Consider the following 24,988-nt stretch of genomic DNA (forward strand, 5'->3'; position numbering starts at 1 on the left):
CTTTCATGTTTACATGGATGGAGCTGGAAAATGTTCTTCTTAGCAAAGTATCTCAAGAATGGAAGAAAAAGTATCCAATGTACTCAGCCCTATTATGAAACTAATTTATAGCTTTCATATGAAAGCTATAACCTAATTATAGCCTAAGAATATGGGGAGGGGGGAAGAGGGTGTATGGGTGGAGGGAGGGTGATTGGAGGGATCACCTCTATGATTTATCTTATAAGGGTACACGTGAATCTTTCTAAAAGTAGAATATAAACATCTTAACACAATAACTAAGAAAATGACATGAAGGCTAAGTTAACCAGTTTGATGAAAATATTTCAAATTGTATATGAAAACACCACACTGTAACCCATGATTGCATTAATGTACACAGCTATGATTTAATAAAGAAAAAAAAAGGAAAGAAAATCATTTCAAATAGTAGACTGGGTGCAGATGGGGAAAGGTGCTGTGTCTAATGCAAAAGCTTTGCAATTTGCTTTTCACCACAGGGCTGAGCACTTAGTAATTGTTGAGCATGTTCTTTGTAATCTTGGTGAAAACAGCAGAGGAAGATTTTTTTTTTCCAAATGATAAATTTGAGATCCTCTGTGATTGCATCTAATTTAACGCCTGTCAATGTTTCCAGAATAATTACTATTTAGCTCAGTATTCAGTGGTTCTCACACCTGACAGAATTTGTTTCACAATAAGCTTTCAGTCTTCATCTCCTAGAGAGTTATGCCAAGAGTTTTATCAGGCAGTTTCATTATTTGTTTAAAGTCTATGAACATCTTAGGAAAGTCTTAGGTATATAGAATATTAAAAGCTTACATCATTATCAGTAAGATTCTTTTTTTACTTTCTAGTGCTTATTCAGTATGTATCTCCTTTCAGGACACAACAGGAATAACCTTGCTATTTTCTGCTGTGTGACCTACAGTAAAATGTTTGTAACTTTTTTTAATTTTCAGCAAGTATTGGATGAATGGCTTCAAGTCAGAGGTGTGATCAGGCAGTGGTTTTACTAGAGCACCATTTAATTTGCCTATGTTTCATCACACGTCCTAACACCTCAGTATCATTTCAGTTCCATGGTATTAGCTGCTCTGCCTCTTGTTAACAAGACATTTTATACTGAATTACCTCCAGGATCTACCCATGAATGGTGCTGCTAAAAGAGAAAAGAGATTTCATGGAATCCAAATGTCAGTAACTTTCTAGTTTCCAAACTGAGTCCTAACGGTTGCAATGATGACGATATTGTGATATTTACCCATGGAAGCCCCTATGCCATAGCCAGTAATACCTAATGACGTTGTAAAGTTGGACAAGGAGAAAGCATTCACAAAAGTCTGTCTAGGACAGTCACCACACACTTCTACCCCACCTGGAGGGATGACATTCCTGAAAATAACCTGTCAAAAGGAAGACAAAGAGTTGGGAAAACTTTCTGGCAAATTAAACTGAGAAATAACTGTTTTCTACATCAAGAAAATTGCCTGATAAATGTTTTGCAGAATTTAAAAGTCATTCTAAAATTAGTTTCAAAGAATTGACTGCAAATGACAGTCCCCAAATGTGTTTTTTCCTTCCTTTTTTTCTCCCTGTCATTGCCGACTCAGAGCATTAAGAAAATCTAACACTGAAAGGACTACTCCTGTGAGATGTGAAAATAATTATATGTTCTGCCTGAACTGATAGGCAGGGAAACATTCCGTCTCAGATTCTGCGAAGCATGTCAATTTCAAGTTTGCATGTTTTCTGTTTTTGCTACCCACCACTTGGAGAAGCAGTGATTGGAAAACAAAGGCATTATCCCTACAGCAAAAAACCTTGAAAATTGGATAGATGGCTTACTTCTCCACTTTTAATGTAAAATAAATGAAAAGTGAAGTTACTTCTCACTGCGGGTTTTCAGCTAGATAATAGAAACAGTTTTGCCAATCTTAGCCTCAATAATTTTACTATAACAAGTTCCATTGCATTAATAGAGGATTAATAATACATATTTATGGAGTGAATGTGAGTCAGAAAAATTCACTCTGGAGTTGAATTACATGAATTGAATCTAGTTTTTTATTGACTTTAATTTTTAAGTCCAAATTGATTTCCCATTGAAAATAAGTACCCAATAGAGCAACTTAGAAACATTTGAAAATGAGCCAATGTTTATAGATTTTTTTTTAGATATGTAATACTAATAGTAAAAAATTGCAAAATTTTTGTTTCTTTGCATCATTCCAGTATCTCATTTTCTACTTTTTTTTTTTTTTTTTTTTTTGAGACAGAGTCTTACTTTGTTGCCCTTAGTAGAGTGCCACAGTGTCATAGTTCACAGCAACCTCAGACTCTTGGGCTCAAGAGATTGTCTTACCTCATCCCCCCCAAGGGGCTGGGACTACACACACCCTCCACACTGCCTGGCTATTCTTAGAGATGAAGTCTACTCTTGCTCAGGCTGGTCTTGAACCTGTGAGCTCAAGCAATTCACCCACCCCAGCTTCACAGAGTGCTGGGATTACAGGCATGAGCCTGTGATTTCCCCCTTTTCCTTTCCATTTTCAGCCTTAATCTTTCTTCATGAAAATTCAAATAAGAGAAACTTTTCTCCTGCCAACAGTGTGTGTCAGCAACGAGGCTAAAAGACAGGCTCCTATCTAGGGAGGCAAAGTCCGAATTATGAGTAATATGTGGAGTAAAGCGTGAATGAGGAAAACAGGAAAACGCATACATGGATTAAAATGACACTGGGAAATACATCATTACTGTTTTTCTCAAAGAGCATTTCCATTCAAGAGAATTTTAACTCTTAGTTATTTCTCTCGGATGGGCTGTCTGCATTTCACAAGCATCCAGATATCTCCTGTGGAAGTAAAGTGGATTGAAGTTAGAGTACAATTTTTACCAGCTTATTTCATGTTGATGTTTTCAAGGAACAACAACAATAAAAAAAAAAAAAAACAATAAACAGCATCCCTTGATGAGTTGACTGTATAATACTAACTTCTAACTATCATTCACGTCTTGGCACACAGGTTATGGGTATCATATTTGTTCTTGAGAAAAATGCCAATGTTTTAACTGCATCGGATATGCTATTGGAGGTAGTCAGCTACTAGTACAATGAATTAAGCAGAGTGAGGTTTTTTTTTTTATTTTAAGGCAACTTCTTGGGTACTAAGGGGAATATATTGCTCCATCTGCTAAATTCTATATGGTTATTTTGACTACAGCAGATGTAAATATGAAGGGAATGTTCTATAAGCAGGGATTCACAGAAGCAGAATAGTGCCGGGTGTACAACATTACCGTGATATGGTTACATATGTGCATCACTGAGGATGACTTGCCCCTGGGGCTTTCCAAAGGCCATTAATGGAAAGCCCTATCCCTGCTCAAACTGTGCCGTATCCAGGAGTTGAAGGTGCTCCTCTCTGTCTGTCCTAGGAAATGGGATGACTTCTGGGTAACACAAGGTACTAAAATTGCATCCTGATGTCCCGTGTACTCAGAGGTGAGGACACTTGAGCTAACTTAACCTACAACCTCCCACATGGGAGACGTGTGACTAGTAAGGAATAAAAGCCGACCGAACTTCAAGGAACTCACTTTAGCTCAAGAAGTCATCCCGTTGACTTTTTAAAGTGATCCACACTAGCATCTCATAATACCATGTGATAACATAGATCTTCAGTACACACTTTTTTTTTTTAATTTAGCTGTTGTTATCTAGGCAAATACACTTTCTCTGCCACATATTTACATCCAGAGCATCTCTTGTTGAATTGTTATGAGTATTTTTACCTCAAACACATGCATACAGTTCTTATTATATGCAATGATCTTTTCTAATTGCGTTATGGTTGTGAATACATTTAATTCTCAAAGAACCCTAAACAATAGTCATTCATCTTCCCATTTTACAGTGGAGAAAATTAAGGCAGGATGTAGCAAATGACTGTGACTCAGGTTTCACAGCCAGGAAGTGGTTAACTAGCTTGAAATGCAGGACATCTGCTCAGGAGTCTGCTTTCCGTCACTTTCCAATCCACTGTTTTCTCTGTTCTCCCTTGATCATGGACTCCTTTCAGCCTCTCACTCGGTATTCATGCTATATTCACATCTCTATTCTTTTAGCATTCCACTTTGGATGTGCATGAATCTGTATCTATTTCCCTTTTCCTTCAGGATATTTTTCACAGCTACATGTCTAATCCTTCAGCCAAAAGAATGGTTTGATGTGTCAAACCACACAAATCAGAGAATTACAAAAATCCTCATTGAGATACAGGCTGAGGCAGTGGTTGTCTTAAAAGATTTTTTTTCTATAAGAATGGAAGCGATGTTCTTTTGTCAGAGCACCTATTCCAAGTACAGTGTGCTAAAACTAGATTGTTACTCTGCACGGCAGCCACTGAAGACCATTCGCATTGGCAAACGTCGCCAAGAAGTGTAGATAGTGATGCTACTTCAAGCACAGAACTTGCCTGAGAGGTGAACATCAGATAATAGTACATACAGGTCCGTAAGTTTGGGCAGATCTTTAACTGCTTGAATTTCAGCCCCAGATCATCTCTTAAATATTATCAAAATGACAATATTTTGCAAGGCCAATAATTGATGGTAATTCTAAAAGATGCACTTAGGAATATGGCACTTTTCTTTGAAACAATCAACTGCAACTAACACCAACTGTAGCTATGTGATATTTTAAACAGATTTTTTTACTCTCTGAGATTACCAACCATCTTCTAAATTAGTATGTAAAAGATCTTGAATTCTCCATTTACTTTCCACTACAAAGTACCTTAAAAACTGCATTAGTTTTGTAGTAGGGAAATATACCTGTATTTGCTGCAATACACCCTGTAATAACACCTTTTAAAGAATTACCCATGTACATCCACTCAGAATCCCTCTCTTACTTTCAATAATGCTATGGCTAATAAACCAACATTTCACACTCTTGACTGGTTTTAACAAGTAGCCAGTAACCTAAGAAGAATACAGATCTTCTGAGAGGATACCAAGGATACTGTTCTGTATACGAACCAGCAATGTAAGAATGTTCTCAGCCAACGTCAAGAAAGACAGAGAGATATACTCAAGTTCTGTGAATCAATCTCCCACACCAGGAAATTAGAAAATAAGGCCCTGAGCAACTTCAGATAATGGTATAATCGACCTAATGGCTATTTCCCTGGGTTTTACTCTGCCGTCACCTCTATAACTTTAATCCACTCTTTTTTATGTACATCTCCTCATTTTAATCAAATCCAGTCTGTATTGTCATATTCTGCTGGCACAACCTATGACTGAGGAAAAATAGATTAAGTGAGCTATAGAAGAACATTCTTCCTGAGATTACATCATGCTAAAGTAGCTAAGAGGGATAGGAACCAGGAGAGCAACCACTAGGCATACATTCTACTTAATGGGACTTTCCATCAAGGCTTTGTGAAAAGAATACATAAACTTGAGTCTCAGCATACTATTGGACAAAATGTATTTTGTCCTGCCTCTTAAAAAGAAGAACATATCAAACAAAACTGGATGTGCTATACGATCCTCTTGTCTCTAGAGATCAGACAGTCCACCACATATTCAGAATCATTCTCCTCTTTTCTGGCCCACCATTTTACTTCTTCTTAATTCTGGGGATATGTCTTGAGTATACTATTAAGCCTCAACCAAGAAATGAGCAGATAAAAAGTGTTGCCGCTTTCTCTCCACTTCCATTAACTGAAAATTTGAGTTAAGAGTCTCTTAGTTAAAAGGAGGATAATAAAGAAGGTTTAGCTGACACTGCAGGGTAGGCGTAGATGGTCAAGCATTAATAGGTGGCCTGGCTCTATCTGAGCATGGCTGTGATTACCAGGCTACCTGCCATCCCAGGCAGATATTCAGGCATTAATCTAAAAAAATACAGCAGGGAGAATCACTGTTATTATTGACAATCAAGAGAATCAACTCTCATTTTCAAGAAGCCATTTTGAGGGGAAGACGAGGTGTGCATGCATAAAATAGAATGAAATTCTTCTGCTATTATTATTCTTCTATCTCTCAGAAAAACCATATGGTCAGTACAGAGGCAAAGAACAGAATAGATGTTATTATGTATAATAATATTGTAGTGTTCTATTTTACTTTCATTTTCTCCCTCTTCTTTAATCTTCTTACAATACACTTAGACAGTTAATGGTCTCATATCAAAACTGACAAAAATAGTCTGTAGGCACAAATAATAAACTCTTCTCACAACTTCAGACTCTAAATTGGCATCATTGGATGTTGAATTTAGGTTTGCTTACTCCAGGATACTATTGTTACCCCGGCAGAATATTTGCTTCAATTCTGGTGTCTTGAATGTAGATGTTACAACATACTTTCTTGCTCATCACTCGTGAATACTATGCAGCATCTTGTTGGTGTACTTTCATTTCCTCCTTTCATTTTAATTAAAATTGGGATGGAGAAGAATTTGATTAAAACAGGTGTAAAGAACCTTAAAAGCATCAATCAAGATCATTTATTGGGGTAATAGCTAGGGAGTATTTTGAAATCTTACCACATTTAAAGCTACTTATCAAATATATATAGATACAGATATTTTGAGCATGAAAGAACTAGGTTGGGCTATATAGTCACCTAAATTTAGAATTTGGCAAAATAATTTCCTCCCTATTATAAAGAAGAACTGAATATGTAAATCATACTATAATGTTAGCGTGTATGAACATTAAAGCATACTATAAATACTGTAAGCATATATAAGTACAGTAATGTACTATACCTATGATATAAGTGTTACCCAGTCTAGACTTAGATAGGTTGGAGTTTAGATTTTTTAAAATTCCTAAATCCTGGAATTTATATCTCACACCATAAACTGCAGTCCAGAGAAAGGTGATTTCAGTGTAATCATTTGTTTCTTCCCTACCATCCCAATATTCACTTTCTACCCAATTTTATGTAACAAAATGGCAATCAATATTTCCCTCGTGCCCTTTAACTAAGTCTCTATACTATTTTCTAAAATACTTTCATGCAAAGTATCCTTGAACTTTTAGAATCCATTACCTGGGTTATTGCTTTTTTGGTCACAATCCCATCACAGTTTCAAACTACTTTATTCAGTATTTTAGCCTTTTTCTTACACGAAAGATTTTTAAAACCTAGCTTCTATGTTTACCTGCCATTCTTAACTTTTTTTTTTTTGAGACAGAGTCTCACTGTCTCTGCCTTGGTAGAGTTCTGTGGCATCACAGCTGAATGCAACCTCAAACTCTTGCGCTTAAGTGATTCTTTTGCCTCAACCTTCCAAGTAACTGGGACTACAGGCGCCCACAACAACACCTGCCTATGTTTTTGTTGCAGTTGTCATCGTTGTTCAGCTGGCCCAGGCCGGGTTTTAACCCGCCATCCTGGGTGTATGTGCTGGCACCCTACCAATGAACTACAGGCACCGCCCTGCCATTCTTACTGCCCAAAGTTTTACTTTTATTTCACATGATTTTACTTCTAGCACCTTTAGAATTATTCTTCTCTTTCTAGGGACACATTTTGTAAGTAAAGATGAGAACTGTTTTACTATACTTTAAAAATCAACTTGATAAATTGATCTGATCATAGGAGAGAGGAAAGTAAACACTACAAATTTGAAGAAACACTAAGTCATTGAATTTGTCTCGCCTCTGCTTTTCATCAGAGGCTAAAAGAAACCTGATGTGATTGTGACATTAACTCAGGTCTATTGGCCTCATAACCTCATTATCCAATAAAAAAAAAGATCTTCAAATGTAGTATATAAGACAGACGCTTTCATCTTAAATAAAATCAAACCAAGAAAAGATTTAGAATGAAAAGAAAAATGAAAAGTATATATCATTATGGAGGAGTCCAAAGTTCCTATATCACTTTTAGAAAGAGAAGGATTTTTCAAGGGCATACCACATAGTACTCTAAATAAGACAAAGGCCATTTATATAGGTCATTTCATAAATCCTTGCTTATTGAAATCCATATGAACAATGGAGTTCTGAATCCATGAGATCACCTTTCCAAGCAAAATAATGTTAAATTTTTAAAAAGTAATCACATTTGTAAAATGATTTACAGAGTACAACTTAAAGATAAGAACACGTGTATAAAGCAGAATAACCATCTTAAGAATCATAGCCTTATCCTTCCTTTTGAACGAAGAGATTTTAACATGTCAGCAATCAGTAGCAGACAACAGATCCTAGGCAGGTAAATTTCTTCAATAACAAATCTTTATAGTTCCAAAGCATATTTCTTACCAAGTCTTATTAATTTCTGCTACCAAACTAGCGTTGTTTCCCTCAAAGTCTCCCTTCATCCTCCTTATTTTTCAAATTAGAAAATATGTTTTTTGGTCTTTTTTTTACCTTAGCTTTTCTACCCTACTACAATTCTGGACACTTTCCTTGTGGGCATACCTGTCTCCTTCATCCTTTTCTTTTCTGCAAAAGAAAAGATGGTCTGCCACTACTTCCTCCAGGCCTCTGGTCTTCCCAGCTGTGAATTCTGCCTCATCCATGCTCCATCTAAGCCCACCCTCATGTTCCTTCTACCCACTAAGAAGTGCCCTTCAAAGACAGTTTTTCATGTTGCTTCCTTCACCACGATATTTAATCACTTGTCTCTGGTGCACCACATCATGTATGTCTGTCCCTTTCCTTCTTTGGTGATTTCTCAAAGCCTCATGAATGTGATACCAAGCAAAGAACAAGACAAAGCCTCTGCCATCTCTGATTTATAGCCTAATAGAGAAGGCAGCAACGGCCAAGTAATTACAAGGATATTGAGTTTTCTTTAAAGGAAGTAAAGCAAGACATCTGAACATTTAAAAGGGGCCCTATTATCTTTATTTCACTTTACATATTATTTATCCCACCATACTTACCTCTAGCATAAGCGATCTTTTCAGATAGGCCTGCTAAACTACTCAACATTTACAAAAAACTTACTGAGTGCATTATAGCATTTCAAAACTGATCAAAGTTATTCTCTAACTTTGATCTCCTGCTATATTAAATCCATAGAGGAGAGAACCCCAGATGTAATGCCTCTAACTATGGGGTTCCTATGTAACCACTACGTACTTTCACTATTGTGATACATATCACATTATATTATAAGGTTAGTTTTACACAGCATAGTTTGGGAAGGAACTCTGAGGGAAGGAACTCTGTTTTACAAATCTTTGCACCATTTTAGCATCTGGCATGATGCTTGTCATTTTATTAGTCACTTAGCACAGGCAGTTCCCACATTATAAACATCTGGTTTGCATACAACTCACACATAAGAACGGGGGCTATTATACTAAGTCCCCAAGTTACAAACATCCAACTGACATATGACTGACACTTATAAATGGAGGCTATTACAGGTAATGGGTAAATCTACCTGTTCCAACTTACATACAAATTAAACCTAAGAACCCACAGAATCTATCTCATTTGTAACCCAGGAACCTCCTGTCAATGGTGTGTCAGGTTTCATTGAATCATTTTCATTCGTTTTCTATGCTCTTCCAGACAGATTGCCAGGTACTTAATTAAAAGCAAGGACTATAACTCATGCTTTCTATGGTTCCACCTGGCGAACTTGGTACATGTCCATGTATAAACACTCTATTCTTCACCTCCTCTGAGATTGTTTTATCTCGCCAACTCCTTTGCTGTCCCACGGCCTTGTTCTTACCATTTACTTGTTGTATTGTGCTGTTGTGTCCCTCTCACGCTGGTGTGCATATTCCCGAAATTGTGGGCGTACAAAACTGCATGTCATTATCAAATAACATAGCAGAATAAACATATGGTATCTTAGAACGTCGAATTCTCTTCAGAAATTAAAGACAGGTAATTTGGTTTTGTATTTAAGTAATTTTCAATATTTATAAACAAACTGAAAATAGTATAATACCACATGTAAATCATTTTAAAAGTACACAAAGAGACTTTCATAAAATTTCAAACTTTCAGGGAGCTGTCTGAACTAAACTTTAACATCTCTGCCTGATTGGAGTACTTTGGTGGAAGATTGTAAAGAGCTATGAAGTGTAGTGAAATGAGTAAGTGCTTTGCAACTACCCAGATTTGGGTACAATCGAGGATAAAGTTCTTACTAACTATGCATTAATTTACCTTCCTTAACTTAGTTTCTTCATCTATAAAATGATACAATAATGACGTCAGCAGATATGTTGAGCATTAAATAAGATGTTGAATGTAACATGCCTTACATAGAGTAGACTAAGTATGGCAGACTCACAGTTAATTCATAGAGAAAGTCAAATTAGTATCTAAGAAAATAAAGACTACTCTGTCATCACTAATATATCATAATTATTTTTAACTTAGTACTTTTATAGCCATAACAAAGAACGCCTATATGTCATAAGGAAATAAGCTATAAAATAGATGACATCTAGGTATAAGCTCAAACTCAGCCTTATTTTAACTAAAAAAAAACCACCATCTGGTTGGTATCCAAGGTCTCTTGGAAAAGAATTAGAGGTTTTAGCCCAATGCTTATGGGACACACATGCCCTTAATAGGATAAATCAAAGGCTCCCACCAGATTTAACACTCTTGTCAAATGCTGTAGGGGAGAGGCCAAGGTTCAAGTGACAGAGAGCAAAACTCCTCTCACATTAAGTGCCTGTCTTTCAGCAAGGCCTTTGAGAGCATCTTAGTTTCTCAGAAAGGAGTAGTGTGAATCAATCTCCACTTACCAAGGGAAAAGACAGGAAGGCCAAGTGATCAGACAGGTAAACCAACTGAATACAATTAGATAGCTAACAGCAAAAGGAAACTGTTCTGCCTAACCATTTCAGACAAAAATTAATAATCAACATAGTCTAATCAGCCCTCTCACTTCTCGTAAAGTAAATAAAAAAATGCTGGCTAAAATGTCAAAACAACTTACTATAATATGTATGAAAATGCAATTTTTAGTGTAGAGAATTTTCCAGTTTAAGTATTTCCATAAACACTTTAAAATGGAAATCTTAACAGTTTGAATATATTAGTTGTTTCTTAAATTGTTTCTCCTGCCTTCTCTCATACAATCAGCATGATTTCAAATAGGCAATTATATATTCATTGGATATCATATTGAATCCTCCTAGCATTGCTTCTTGGAGAACTTAGAGAAACCATTGTCTTAACTGCTGGGTAGGAATCAGAAGAAAATTACCTGAAACACAGCAACATGATACGAAGTAAAACTGTTCTCTGAGTGGGTTTATTTCTTGAATATGCATTTTAAATGGAGACTTCCTTTCATAAAACAGGTAATGTGGAGCCAATCAATTCTCCTCAGTCACTTACCCAACTGAACTATAATTACAAGGGCAGTCCATTAACTGCAAGGGTTTAAATTCTTCCTCTGCGTATATTCCACAAGGTATGTGTGCAAAGTTGTCTTACTAAACAGCTGTTTAAAAAAAAATCATTTCCCAGGTATAAAAACTCCTTATTCATTGCAGAAGCATATTCTGAACCAAACTTTATGGGCCAGAGAAGAACAGTACTGGATAGAATAACCAAAAAGAAAAAAACATTTTTAATCTGATTGAAACTAGAAACATGTCTATACTTTTCTGTATAAGGTGATGTTTTGACATATTTATTTGCTTTAAAAGTGGTAAGAATATATTACATCAAGGAGTTTTGTGACATTATCCCATATTTAGTACAATACACCCATAAATAACTGTGATCTAGGTTTTAAAATAATATATTAGAATTTTCATCAAAAATATTTTTTATAAAGACTGGGCATATTTTGGATGTTTCTTAATTTAATGTTTTTACCATCTAAATTCTAGATGACATGGCTACTCTTTCACTGAATTGTGATGATTTTTTTCTAAAATAAAGTTCAAGATAACTATTGAATTCTTTATTCATTGAATATTTTTCTGATCTTATAAGCATTGACATAGAATGCTATTCATTTAAGAAATGCATTGAAGTTAGCAGAATGAAACTTCTAAAGACACTGAGCTACTGGTAGTGCCCTGTTCCAGAATGTGATCTTTGGTAACTTTCAAAAATCTATGTTAGAAACAGGTATTATCTTCTCTTTTTTAACTATATAATCTATGAAATATTTACATAAATACATAATTTCTATTCTTTTATGGTAGTTCCCATGATCTTTACTGTATTTTTACTGCAGGTTCATGTATAAATAGAACTGGCCACATGAAGTTTCAAGCTACTCTTATGCTTCTTTCAATTATTTCTTGAAACTAAAAAATATATATCCTTTTCCCAGAAAAGGATAAAAAGAACTTAGATGATATTTAGTCTTCCTCTAACTTAAATACTGTGATGCAAAGTTGGTTTTTAATACATCTTATGTTAGAAGATAAGGGAAGAAAAGAAAGAAGAAAAAAGTTCCTTAACATACATATTCATCTTTTTAACAAAATAAGAAAGAAATACTAGTAACAATTAAAATCCCAGTTTTTGCCACTAGTTACATGTTGGTATTCATAATGACTATGTCCTACTACCCATTCTACATTTCCTTTGTCCTCAGCAAGCACCCCAGTGAGTCATGGTCCCTTGCTTAGTGATATCAACCATACTTTCATTCTTTTTTTTAATTCAATTTTTATTAAATCATGTATATATTTATGGGGTACAATGTGGTGATTTTATATATAATGTGGAATGCTGAAATCAAACTGATTAACATAACCATCACCTCATTTACTTATTTTTGTGGTATGACATTTATAATATACTCTTAGCTGTTTTGAAATGTCCCTTGCATTGTGTACATTAGGTGAGATCCTGCCAAATACTCTCCCTCCACTCGTCCTCCCCTCCCCACTGTGCACCTCCCTCCTTCTTTCTGGACTATATTTGTGTTTTATCATTGGTATGAATGTGTAAATGATTATATATTGGTTTCACAATATTGTTGGGTAGATTGGATACTTTTTACCATTCTTGAGATACTTTACTAAGAAAAATATGTTCCAACTCCATCCAGGTAGACATAAAAGATGTAAAGTCTCCATCTTTTTATGGCCACATAGTATTCCATGGTACATATATATGACACTATTTGTTAATCCATTCATAGGTTGATGGGCATTTGGGCTCCTTCTACGACTTGACAATTATGAATTGGGCTGCGATAAACATTCTGGTGCAAATTTCATGTTGTAAAATGATTTTTGTTCATCTAGGAAGATATCTAGTAATGGAACTGCAGGACAAGTGGTAGGTCAACTTTTGTTCCTTGAGAATTCTCCAAAAAGGTTGTAATAGTTTGCAATCCCACCAGCAATGTAGAAGTATTCCTTTCTCTCCACATCCATGACAACATCTGCAGTTTGGGGATTTTGTCATGTGGGCTAATCTGACTAGGGTTAGATGATATCTCAAAGTGGTTTTGATTTGCATTTCTCAGATGATTAAAGATGCTGTGCATTTTATTATGTGTTTTTTGGCCATTCACCTGTCATCTTCCAAGAAGTTTCTGTTTGAGTCTCCTGTCCACAAAGAAATGGGGTTGATTGACGACATACTTTCATTCTTAAAGGGTCTGTGTCACGAGCAGTACTGCCCTAATTGGGTTGTTGTAGTTCCATTGACTTCAAACACAGGACATATTGGTACTATGAGATACCCTAAGCCTTAGGGCCTAAGGGATATCCTGTATTCCTAACCTACTACTCCTTACTTCCACTGAATAGTAGCCTTCTGATTTCCTCTGGTGATAGAGATCAGCCATATCAGCCACTACAGTAACTCCTTTCTTTGCCAATTGGTTCAAGAAAAGGAAAAGTTCCATGCCATCACGTTGCAGTCTTAACTCCCATTCAGTGAAATTATTGTTATGTGTCATAACATCCCCTTTGCCATTAAAACATCTGGACCAGAAGGGTATGTGGTAATGGGGACAGGGGTAAACACTTTGCTACTGGGAAACTAGGCATAACAGTGAAAGTTGTTACTCCCATTTCCACTGTGAATTAGGTTGACTGAGCTCTGGTGACTTGTCTGCATCTGATGAGATAGAACACACTCACATGAAATGGTTTACATGAAGCAGATTTATTACTCATAGACAGCTAGCAAAGGACAACAGAAGCCTGGCATTCCTTGTGATCTGGTTCTTGAAGTCTTAGGACAGCTTCTCAGGGAAGTTGAGGTCTTGACTCTGCATACCCTATTTGAGGGACCTCAGGGGAGTCCACTTGGGATTTATACCCCCAGGTGACACGGTATACTGGGCTAATGCACTGAAGGATATATTTTTCTGAGGGGCTGCAACAAAGCTTGGATTATGTTAGCCAAATATCCCTCATCTCAGGATGTTGCATTCTCAGCACATTCTACAGTCATTCTTCAAAAGGACAAGCCTAATAAGGGGAGTAACTGGGTCAGTTCAAGGCCATCCAGACAACTGTCCTGCATCCACACCTCGATTCCTGTACCAGAGAATCCTGCTAATGAGATAAACAGCATCATAGTCAGACACAAATTTAGAGCACGTACAGCTATTTTGAGGATATTTCTCTGGCTCTGAAAAATTTAACCATTCACAATTTTATTAAGTCAGCTATTGCAAGACAATGAAAAAGATGGTATGTGTATTACAAGTGAAATCTACATGCACAAGTCCATTGTCACACTTCACAGAAAGTAGAATTAACATTGTCTTGCATGGAAACCACTCAGGAAAAGCTATTACAGGAAGCATAGGATTACCCTCTTTAGGCAAGAATAGATGGGTTGTTTCTACTGGTTTAAAAGGAAAAAAAAAAAAATAGATTCAATAGAATTTAAGGGTTCCATGACTTCAGAATCATTGGTATTTCCCCATATGTTTCCACTGTAAGTTTCAGGATCTAATTCTTTGTGAAAAAATTTCTCCTTTTAATGAAGCTATGCTATGAGGGAATTCAATTTTTGTTTAGTTAATCCATTGGTGGGATGAGAGCTGGGTTTGGTTTTCAGGAAACTTAGCCTCTACTTACAGGAGATAAGGGCTTCTTTCAGAGCACATTGAGGCTTTCAGATAACGTACACATGCTTGAGATGTAAATTTCAAGACCTGAATCCATCCTTTCCTTTTCTAATATTCTCTAGTATAGTTAGGAGCAGCCAGGCAGTCCTATTTTATTTTTATTCCTTAGTTTGACTAAAATAGTTTAAGGTATTAAAAATACAGCCACACAAATTTTAGAACTGTATGGGAAAGTATATAGAGATTCCTCAAAGAACTAAAAGTAGACATACCATTCAAAACAGCAGTCCCACTACTGGGTGTCTTCCAATAAGAAAAGAGGCCATTATATCAAAATGACACCTGTGCCCGGACATTCATCACGGTGCAGTTCACAATTGTAAAGGTACAGAATCAACCTAAATGCCAATCAATTCGTGAGTGGATTAAGATAGATAGATAAAGATTAGATATATAGATATCTCTACTTGTAGATAGATAAGTAGGTAGATAGAATGGAACACTACCTGACCATAAAAAAGAATGAAATATTGTCATTTCCAACAATTTGGATGGCTGGAGACCACTGTCGATTCCTGTACCAGAGAATCCTGCTAATGATTTTAGGGCTAGGGAAATATCCCCCAAATAGCTGTATGTGCTCTAAATTTATGTCTAGATATAATGCTGTTTATCTCATTAGCATAGGGTGACCAGACTTCCCGATTTTGGCGGGACAGTTCCACTGTTCAACAATTTGTCCCGTGTCCTGCGGCATTTTAAAAAAGTCCCGATCTTTGGAAAGAATGCACGAACGGGCTGGAGAACAAGAAGGGAATATACGGTTTTCAGCCGCCATATGGCTATTTCCCCAAAATATGAGTTTTATATTATTTCTGTTAATTTTATAATGTTAAACTGTAATAAATAATTGCTGAGAAGTGATTATCGAGAACTGCTTATCAAAGTTTGCCTTGTTGTCAGGCCCTGCCGGGTGCCATCTCCTGCCCCGCGATCCTGCTCCACCCCCTCTGCCCCCCACCATGTTGTCCCGCCTTATAGATGTTAGAATCTGGTCACCCTACATTAGCAGGATTCTCTGGTACAGGAATTGACCATCCTAAGTGAAATATCTCTGGAATGGACAAACACCATATGTTCTCACTAATAAGTGGGGAGCTAAATAATGGGTACACATTGTCATAAAGATATGTAAACATTGGAAACTAAGAAGGGAAGAGGGTGAGGAAGGTGAGGTATGAAAGTACCTGTCAGGTACAATGTGTACTATTCTAGTGACAGGAACACTGAAAGCCCTGACTATAGCATGATACAATTCATTTATGTAACAAGAACACTTATACTCCTTAATATTTTCAAAGAAAAATTATTAAAAATACTTAGCCATACCACCTTACCTTGTATGCATATTTTATAATGATTATCAATACTGGTGTTCATGGGCCACCAGTGCCCTCTTTACGGCTATAAATAGTCCCTCCTGATTTACAATATAATAAATAAGGTAAGTATTTCCAGAAAATAAAGAAATATTCAGAAAAGTCATCCTTAAGGTTCTGGTCCTCCAGGACAATTACTAGTACAAAAATCTGTCTTAGAGTTTTATCATAAAAACAGAACTAATAGGAATGCATATATAAATGTGTGTATATACACACATGTATCTCTATCTATCTATCTATCTATCTACAGATATATAAAGATATTCATTGAAAGCTGTTGTCTTATGTGAGTGTGCCAACTAGCTCATCAAGACTAAAATCTGAAAGATAGGCCAGGCTGAGTACTCATTAACCCAGGAGCTGATGATACAGTTCACAGGCAGAATATCTTTTCTTTCTCAGGAAAACCTGTAATTTTGTACTTGAGGCCTTTTTATCTGACTGATGAAGCCATTCAATCAAGCCAGTGTATTGAGTATTAGCTCCTATTCTTAGAGTCAAGTGATTGTATGTCAATCAGATCCATAAAATACCTTCACAGTAACACCTAGATTAGTGTTTGATTGAATAACTGAGTGCACATCCCAGCCAGGTGACACATACACACAAAACTAATCACAATCTGCCAGGATGGTTTCCTTGTTCTCACCAAAGAGTAGATGTTCTTTATTTCTACCCTCCTGTGAACTGGGGAACATCTTTGTCTGTGTCCTGACAGGGGCAAAACTTGCCACTCTTCCAGTGGCTGAAAGCTTTTGCTTTCTAGAAGGTAGAAATCCAAGAAAGTAGTAAAGACAGGAACTTGTTTTTCCTGTAGCCATCTTTCAGCTTCTGTGTGACTGTTTCCATTGCCACATCATTTCAATGTCATTTCTTTCTCTTACAGAAGGGCTTAGAGAAGTGTGCATTTATATCCCTGTCCCTCCCAGTACTTGGTCACTTTCTGCCCAGCTGAACCAACAAGGATTCTTTTCTGTTGCCTTTCCCTGCACCCTATATATTTTTTATGTACCTGGTGGAATTCCATATAGATTTTATGAGAGAGGGAAAACTCCTCTTGTGTATTCCAATTTGGACACTCTAGTCCATACGTAACTGTTAACATTTTATTAAAATTTTAGCTGATATTTTCCTACCTCTCTGTATAGCTGTTGGTTTCTCTAGCTACTCATATCTGTCATAGGAGAAATGTCAGTGTATTGCTTTTCTCCTGAGAGGATCTTGGAGCTTGTCAGTCTTTGGAAATCAGATGACTTGATTGCTTTCTGACCACTGCTCAGTACTAGGCTGAATAAAAGTTATGATTTTGTGGCTTATACTACTTTTAGGTGATCTTTTTTGCAGCTTCCTACATCCATAAGTGGATGCAAAAATAAATACATATAGTCTGTTAATAATAAATGTAAAAATGTATGCTCTGCTTTTATCTTTCCGTGTGAAATCATAAAGACATTTCCTTAGTTTACAGAATCATTCTTTCTGAAAAAACATACAAATTTACTATGGCTGTCAATTAATTAGTAACTTATTTTTTTTTTTTTTTTTGAGATGGAGCCTCAAGCTGTCCCCCTGGGTAGAGTGCCATGGCATCACGCTCACAGCAACCTCCAACTCCTGGGCTCAAGCGAGTCTCCTGCCTCAGCCTCCCAAGTAGCTGGGACTATAGGCGCCCGCCACAACGCCTGGCCATTTTTTGGTTGCAGCCATCATTGTTGTTTGGCGGGCCTGGGCTGGGGATTCAAACCCGCCACCTTAGGTGTATGTGACTGGCGCCTTAGCCGCTTGAGCCACAGGTGCCAAGCCTAATTAGTAACTTATTATAAATTCCAATTAATCCAGAGAAAGTATGTTAACATGGTGCACAACATGAAAAAATTCATGTAGAAATTACAGCACGGTCTTAGATTAATGCACACACCTCACTAGTTATGCCCGATGTTCAGTTTAATTATTTGTTTGCTATTGACTTCTTTACTCTATTGCTGCTGTAAAATAAGTAAATGAAAAATACTGATTATAAAAAAGTTTTAATCAATATTTCTGAACATATGCTGCATAAGCATGGGTTTAATCTCCATTAGTCTAAATTGACCACATGCTTATTTCTAGGCCTATCTGTAGTGTGATTGTGAACCTTCATTAATTCTATGGAATATATTGTTTCTAAGGAAATGATTTTTGCAACCTTGATTAATGAGTAGTTCGAAACCTGGAAAAAGAGTTCAACTCACGTTGAAGGAGAGATCTTTGAGATAGCCAAGCCACCTTTGATGAAAATTCCTTTTTTACTATTGATATATTGTATCCTTTGTCTATAACAAAGCTCCTTTTGAAAGATAAACCACTTGAATCCTCTAAGTAGTTTCAGCAATGATGACAAGGTAATCGATGACCAATACCACACCAATATTAATAATATGACATGAATACTTGTATGATTTCTTTTTATACAAATATACACATATAGTTTCCCCATATGTAAGTTTGTTGTATGCACATTACTTTTCAATTTGATTTTTTTATTTAAAGTCTATTATTGCCATTCTACATTATCTATAAATAAGAAAGTATCACAGCCTTTTCAATTGATAACTAACATTGCACATAAAATAAAAGCTGAAATGTCTAATTCCTAATATGTGCATCTCTTTAGAAACTCCTTTTTGCATCTATTTGTAAATTTCCCTTTCTGCATGTGGCTATCCATTTTTCCCAGCGTCTGAAATAGAGCTTCTTTTCCCTAGTGTACATTGTTGTCTTCTATGTCATGTAACAGTAGGCTGTACATGATGTTTTATATCTGGGTTCTCTGCTGTGCTACATTGATCTATGTCTGTATTTTTGTGCCAGTGCCGTGCAGTTTGGGCTACTACAGCCTTGTAGTATAGTTTGAAGTCTGGTAATGTGCTGTCTCCATATTTGTTCTCTTTACTTATGATTGCTGTGGCTATTGAGGCTCTTTTCTGATTCCAAAAAGAAGCCTATAATTATTTTTTTCTAGACCTATGAAATGTGATGTAGGTATTTTGATGTCAATTGCATTAAATCTGTAAATCACTTTGGGCAGTATGGACGTTTTCACAATGATGATTCTACCAATCCATGAGCATGATATGCTTTTCTATTTGTTTGTATCATCTTAGATTTCTTTCCTCATTATTTCATAGTTCTCTTCGGTGACATCTATAGCCTCCTTGTTTAACTATATTCCTAGGTATTTTATATTCTTTGTAGCTATTGTTAATGGTACTGAATCTTTGATTTGACTCTCACGTTAACTGTTATTAGTGTAGGAATGCTACTGATTTGTGTACATTGATATATTTTTTTAACCTGAGACTTTGCTGAATTTATTTATCTTATCCAGGAGTCTCTTGGTGGAGACTTTGGGGTTTGTAGATATAAGAATTTTATCATCAGCAAAAGCAATAGTTTGACTTCCTCTTTCTGATTTGGGTATTCTTTATTTCTTTTTCTTGTCTGATAGAAGGGTAACAGTGGGCACCCTTGTATTGTTCTAGTTCTTACAGGATTATTTTCAATTTTTCTCCATTCAATATGATGTTGGCTGTGGGTTTGACATATATAGATGCTATAGTTTTGAGCTATACATACTCTCTATGCCTAACTTACTGAGGCTTTTTATCATGAAAAGATGCTGAATTTTATCTAATTCTTTCTCGGCATCTACTAAGGGGATCATATAGTCATTGTTTTAGCTTCTTCTCATGTAGTGAATTATACTTATTAGTTTACATATGTTCAAACATCCTTGCATTCTTGGAATGAAGCTCACGTAGTAATGGTGGATTTTTTGAGGGGGGGAGGAGGAGACAAAGTCCCAAGCTGTCATCCTGGGTAGAGCACCATGGCATCATAACTCATAGCAACCTCCAACTCTTAGACTCAAGCTATCCTCGTGCCTCAGATTTTCTATTTTTAATAGAGATGGAGTCTTGCTCTTTCACTCTTGCTCTGGCTGGTCTCTAACCTGTGAGATCAAGCAATTCACCTACCTTGGTCTTCCAGAGTACTCAGATTACAGGCATGAGGCAGCGAGCCGCCACACCTGGCCTTTCTTTTATTTTTTTGTTGCTGTTGTCATTGTTGTTTGTTTGTTTTTTTAGCTGGCCTGGGCTGGGTTCAAACCCGCCAGCCTAGGTGTATGTGGCTGGCACCCTACCCACCATGGGCACTGCCAGTGGTGGATTATTTTTGACTTGCTGCTGAATTCAGTTTGCTAGTATTTTATTAAGGATTTTTGCATCTATATTCATAAGGTAATATTGGCCTATAGCTTTGTTGTTTTGTGCTTTCCTTGCTTTGGTATCAAGGTGACACTGGCTTCACAGTATGATTTGGGGAGGATTCCTTCCTTCTCAATGTATGTTATAACTTCTGCAGTATGGGAACCAGCTGTTCTTTGTTAGGCTTAGTAAAATTTGGCTGTTAATACATCTGGTCTGGGGCTTTTTGTTTGTTTGGAAATTTTTTTATTACTGCTTTGATCTCACTGATTGTTATAGGTTTGTTAGGAGTTCTATTTCTTCCTGACTGAGTCTTGGGAGATTGTATATTTCCGTAATTTGATCATTTTCTCTACATTTTTGAGTTTCTATGCATTCAGATTTTAATAGTATTCACAAATAATATTTTATACTTCTGTAGTATCAGTTGTAATACCTCCTTTTTCAGTTCTAATTGAGCTTGGGTCTTTTGTCTTCTATTCCTTGTTAATCTAGCAAGAAGTCTATTAATATATATATTGGAGACAGAATCTCACTGTGTTATCCTAGGTAGAGTGTCATGGCTTCACAGCTGACAGCAACCTCAAACATCTAGGCTTAAGGGATCCTTCTGCCTCAGCCTCCTGAGTAGCTGATATGAGACTACAGACTCTTGCCACAATGCCCAACTAGCTTTTTTATTTTTAGTAGAGACAAGGTCTCAATATTACTCAGCTTGGTCTCTTAATTCCTGAGCTCAAGCAATCCACTGGCCTCAGCCTCCCAGAAAGTTAGAATTACAGATGTGAACCTCTATGCCTGGCCAATATTGTTTATCTTTTCAAAGAACTAACTTTTTGATTGATCCTTTGTATTTTTTTCAATTACAAAGAATAAAAGAGAATGATCAGTAAAGTAAAATTCATGATGTGAAATGCTTGATCATGGAAAATTAACACTGTATAGTTCTATTTAGTAATCTAACTTTAAAGAAAAAATATAAACCAAATCCATATATTACAGAAAAACAAAAATCAGAGTAAAAGGAAAGAATCACAGAGTTTAGAGGCATACTGTAAGTTCTTTATTCACAGAAATATATTCCATGGTATTTTGAAGTTTACAATTTTTGTTAACCTATACTGCATAATTTATTTTTTGTATGATTTGTGGCTTTAAAGATGAATGTGTTCATATTTTAAATGAGCACCAACTCATACTGTATTGTGCTTGATAAGTGATCGTTAAATATCAAGGAAGTTAAATTTTAACTGTGTTAAAATGGAGGTTCAAAATAAAAATTGAGTTATAAATAGAGGTTTTCATTCTATATACATATAAATTCTTAAATTATGAACATATTAAATAATATGCTCATATTTAACTTCATCTTAAAGATTTGAAAAGTTAAAAAAAAGTTTTTTGAGACAGAGTCTCACTATGTCACCCTGGGTAGAGTGTTGTGGCATCACAGTTCACATAAACCTCAAACTCTTAGGCCCAAGCAATTCTCTTGCCTCACCCTCCCAAGTAGCTGAGACTACAGGCACCTGCCACAACACCCAGCTATTTTTAGAGATGGGGTTTTGTTCTGGCTCAGACTGGTCTTGAACTTGTGAGCTCAGGCGATCTACCCATCTTTGCCTTCCAGAGTGCTGGGATAGAAAGTATAATTTTATTTTCTTAATTTAGATTTAATAAGTATACATTAGAGCTTTTATATGTTATATAATCATGCTTTTATACATTAGCATATAAAATCTATATACAATATTTTACCATGTTACAAAATTCTGTGACTTTTTACATAGATTTCAGTCTCTTGTGTAAACAGCCTTTACTCAGATTTCAGGAAAAAAGTGTTTTATTATACAAATAAAATACATGAAGTTTAGATAAATGGATATGTAATATTAGGAAGACCTAATATTATATCACATAAGAGGGTAACATCATTTACACATTGGTATATTCCTTGAGATGTTTTATGTATACATAATTGTTGCTTGTTATATAAAAAGTGGGGTCATTTTGGTACTTCCTTCACACTAATGAGAGTACATAAGTACAGACAAAACACTGATGTTCAAGTATTTGGGATTGTGGTTTTGTTATTTTGAACTTTAACAAATTAATTCTGATATCAATTTCAGCCATCTCTCCTTGTTTGTATTTTATATTTTCAAAATATAAGTGCAATAAATTTTGTTAAGACATTGACTACTACTAAATTTACTTTATGTGTTTGTATTAAGATCTACATGTTTAATTATATATAATTATTTGAAGAATTGGCACATCAACTTGTTGAAATTCATTTTTGGACTTTTTTATTTATGTTCATCACTGAGATTGGTCTTTCTTTAATTAGCGTGTTTTTTTTCCAAGGCATTTGTATCAGAGAGATTTTGCTGCTTTATCTTTTTTCTCTATAAAAATAGGTCAAGAAATAATTTAGAATAATAATAACACAATATGGTGAAGTTTTAAATAGTTTATACTTGGGGAAGAGTAGATATTCTGAGAATAGGCTACCTTAAAAGTTTTCAAATTATGGCATGAAGAATCCTAGGTTATCTAAGATCTTCTGGGGGTCCACAAAATCCTCCCTTTCCAATAGGCATTATCTAGGTATATACAAAATCAAACCAACATAAGAGAATAATAGATTATATACCAAAAATGTGAAAATCCAACTTTTCCTACCAAATAGACATTTAAAAAATTAAAAATAATGTAATAACATCCCACAAATTTCACTACATTTTCTCTTTTGGAAAATATTTCGAAAAACATTTCTCATAAAAAAGTTTTATGTTAACATTTGATGAAACACTTATTGTATTTTACAATAAAATAGTTAATAAGTTTCTTTAAAATTATAAATAAATTTCTCATATGATGATTATTGATAGATATAATTCACGTAAACAATAGTCTATTGGAATCCTCAAAACTGTATTTAGCATATGAAGAGTTTATTAGATCAAAATGTTTGTGAATCATTTTGCCAGCTCATTAACTACATCAACATTCTCTCCTTTAATTTTTTTTTTTTTTTTGGTATTATATAGGCCTTTTCTTCCATAGAAGGATACATATTCCAAACTTCCTTGAATTTAGAGTTTCAAATGTGCAGTATGTTGCATCAATCCAAAGAAAATATAGATTTGGAAAGCATAAATAGAACAACACAAGAAGGAGGCCATGCATTCAAAACCTGATCATTCCGCTAACTGTGGTCAAGGAGTATTAGGTTTCCTATTGCAGCTGTATCAGAGATGCTTTTTTAAATCCTTTGATTTTGTAAGGGAGAAAGATGGCTTTCTTAAAGCCACAGAGAAAATTTTCAAATGTTTATTTCCATGGAGGAAGGGGCACAATCATGGAGCCAATTGAGCACATTCCTGATAATATCAGGGCAGAGAACCTCGAATATTCTGTAGTATGGTTTGAAAGCTGTTCCTAGAAGCTCAGCCAAGCATTTATTTTTTTTTTATTTTTTCAACAATTATATAACTCTATAAATCAACTCAGCAATTTTATAATATATCATAGTTTATTTTCACACACAAGCAGCTGGCATAGATTCTGTTGTTTTTTTTTTTTTTCCAACTGAACTCATCAGATATGCTGTCTTGATCTTAAATCTGTTGAGCGCTCAGCATGTTTTGAGGAATTAATTTGGCCAGTGTCTTCACTGATTTATAGCTATCTGTATATTTTATACCTCTTATTGATAGACTTATAAATTTTTCCCCCCAAATGCCTAATACCAGGAAATTTTGAAGTCTGTTGAGTATACAGTGGTGCTAATGCTGAGCAACTATGATCAAATACTAAATTATTCACGTTGCTATTTTTTAAGATGTTTTCAAGCATTTGTCATTAAAGAATTAAAATTTAAAACAACAATGAGAAACTCTTGGCATCCTTTTTACAGTGATCAAAATCCAAAGCACCAACACCAAATACTGAAGAGGATCTGGAGCAATAAGAAATGAGGGGTGAGAAAAGAGTGCTAAGAAAAGCTTTAATTTGATGCCAGAATTTAGTGACATTGATAAATATTTTAGTTGATGGTGAAAAATTAAAATAAGTAAATGAGAGTCAAGTGTTTATTTGGTAAAGAAAATTCTGGGGATTCTGGGAAGATGGCTGACTGGTAGCAACCCTGGTCAGAGGCTCCTGAACAAAGGAAGAAAAACTGGTTGGAATCAGAATCTATGAAGTCAAAGACGGGGAGCTGAGCCCAGAAAGAAGTTCGGCAAGCTATAAATCCAAGGAAGATCATTTAAGAACATA

This window comes from Otolemur garnettii, unplaced genomic scaffold, assembly GCF_000181295.1.
Source record: "Otolemur garnettii isolate 467f Iridium unplaced genomic scaffold, OtoGar3 scaffold00006, whole genome shotgun sequence".
NCBI classification, from domain to species: domain Eukaryota; kingdom Metazoa; phylum Chordata; class Mammalia; order Primates; family Galagidae; genus Otolemur; species Otolemur garnettii.